A 2,842-nucleotide genomic window follows, 5' to 3' on the forward strand; every position below is an offset into this window, starting at 1 on the left:
CTTGGTTCTCTTGATGCCAAGGTGACCAGCTAGAGGAACCTCATGAGCCAGTTGTAGGAGGAACAGTCTTCCTTGAAGGGGGACCACCAACCTCCTATGGTCAGCTTCAGAAGACTCTGTGGGTTCACTGTACAGGAGCCCACCTTCCCAATAAATCACATGTTTCTGAGGAGGTCCACCATCAAGCTGGGTACATGCCTGTCTCCTTAGGCCTTCTAAAGATGGGAACTCACCTCGGCCCTTACTAAACTCTTCCCTATCAAGACCACCTTCAGCCAACAAACATTGGAGTTCAGGATGGTCATGGGGTTGGGAATTTCAGACACCACCTCTTCCTCAGCAGGTTCAGCTGCTTGGCCAACTACCTCCACCTCAGTGGTAGGTGAGTTAGGGGGGAGTGTTTTCTTTCTCTGTTCTGGTTTTCTTGAATCCCTTAGCCTTGGGTTTCCCCTTTGGTTTTGGCTCTGCTTCGAAGCAGCCTTGGTTTGTGACCTTGTGCAGGGTGTGTTTACTGTGTCTCCCACAAGACCTAGGTCTCTGAGCTCATTCCCCAGAAGCACTTTTACTGGGCCTTGTCTCTGTACACTCACCGGTATCCTTACTACTCTACCATTTATGGTTAGATTTGCAAGCATTACTGGGAACCTGAGAGGGGGCCATCAGATAACTTGGTGGGCATCAAAGGAGCTCTGGCAAGCTCTTCTTGGTTTACCAAAGTATAATCCACCACAGTCCTGCTGGCCCCTCTAACATTTCCCTCTTTCCTCTTTCCTTTGATCGTGATTCTTTTCACTGCCCCCTTTTCTTGCCCGGTGACGGGGAAGGGTATAGTGAATGACAAGTTCAGGTGGAGGTTCTTTTATGTAGATGTTATCCCTCTGGCTAGGTGTGGTTTTCTGCTTACACACAGTAGCTTGGTGTTTTGTTAGTGGAGGCTCTCTTTCTCCCCACATTTTTACATATTACTTTTCCAGCAGCTGGTTTTTTGGTTTCTGGCTCTTTAATATGTTTTTATATGACAGTAAATTTATTATTTATCACATCCACAGAGCTCCATTTCCCTTGGGGTCCTGATGAAGGCAGTATAATTGACGTCCTGCCGAAACGTCCCTTGCATTACTCTATATCATCGAGTTATGCTGTATGGTTCAACAACGCCACCATGGACGTAGACCTTTGATGTGTTTTTTCGGTCATGAATAATTTTGTCATGTACAATCAATTTTAGAACATGAAATAGGTGACACCGCTTTATGGAGGATATCTGTGACTTATTAGCCAGATAGGGCCAGGAAGATCGTGTTTGTGACCGCTTTCCTCCACACTATAGAATTTTTTCCGTGTCACTTTAGGTTTTATGATTCAATCACAAAATGCCATTGGATGTATGAATACATCTTTCATATTGACATATGTATTTATGTGGTTTGTTTTATTCTGTAAACATAGGACCAATGGCCTATGCAATAAATTGTAACTATTTTAATATAAAATGACAAATACCTTGCACTTTGTGTAACATTCTGTGTGGTGATTCGAATAGCCTATGGAATGGGACCCAGTATGAGCTAAGACTGGACCATTAAATTAGTTGCTGAATGGTTCATTTGGGCGACCCCCCAATGTGTGTTGATCCCTCTAACATTAAGGGCAGGAATGTCAAAAGGAATTTAGCAACAATTTTTATGCTTTGATAATACAGAGTACAGAAAACCACTTGTCCGAAATACATCATATCTAAACATGTTTTCACGAGAGCAAGAAAGAAGCATACTTTTTTTAGTTTTGGCTGGAGCTGGTGGAGCCGGGTAGAGCCAAGGGAAAGCTCAACTGTGGGGCCAGGCTTGGCTCTCAGAGCCAAATACGAGCCAAACCAGAAAAAGATGCACACGTTTTGTACCTTGCCACCTGCCTCCCCACCATCAAACACATTTTTCATCATTTCATCTCAACTCCCAAAACAAAAAAATCCAAGCATCCTCTCTCCACTGCCTCTCACAATACAAATCCATGCCTGATGTCCAGCCTCCGTCTGCCCATAACAGGAAACTTGTAAGTGGCATCCCAGTTTTGGAAGATAAGGCAAGTGAAATTAAATGGTCTATCCAGGATCACACACTTTCTGTCAAATGGAATTTGATTGCAGTTTGCACTGTGAACACTTGACCAGATGCCCTGCAGTTAATGGCTAATATAAATATATGTTCATGTACAGTTTTTTAAGCAACTAAAATGATGCTCTGTTTCATAAAGATGAATTCAAAGTGCACAAATCACAACAGAAACCAATCAGAAAACTATTTTAAAAAAACGTATATTAAGCAAAGACGAGTATAGCCTTATTTTCACCTTGCGAATTGGAATTCTACATGTACCAGAAAGCAAAGTAATGACAACCTCACAATCCCCTGTGTTATTCAACTGTACTGTCAAGATGTATACACTCAACACAACTGTGCGAAATGGGAAGCTGTCGAAGTCAGTGTTTCAGATAGGCTTGGATCTGCACAGCTTCAAGCACGATTAAACCCTATGCGAGCTATACTCAGTTTTTCAGCAGGCACAAGGGGGAGCAGCAGGCAGCACACATGTCCTGGATGGTCGGAGATTGAGGACAAAAAATAAAAGACTGTAGCAGGTGGAAAGCCTCATGTTTAGGCTGGCCCAAGCCCAGTGTGACCTTCTACTGTCTCATAAACTGGATAGTGTATGGAGATCCCATGACCACTGCCACAGCCTGGGTGGAGAGTAAAATATTGTCCTGGCAGGCTCCTTATATGGCAAAGGGAAAAGCCCCACACAAACCCTCTTGCGCACCAAATAGTGCAGTACTTCATACATT

This window comes from Ambystoma mexicanum, chromosome 2q (genome assembly GCF_040938575.1).
Source record: "Ambystoma mexicanum isolate Mex_15411 chromosome 2q, UKY_AmexF1_1, whole genome shotgun sequence".
Taxonomy (NCBI): Eukaryota; Metazoa; Chordata; class Amphibia; order Caudata; family Ambystomatidae; genus Ambystoma; species Ambystoma mexicanum.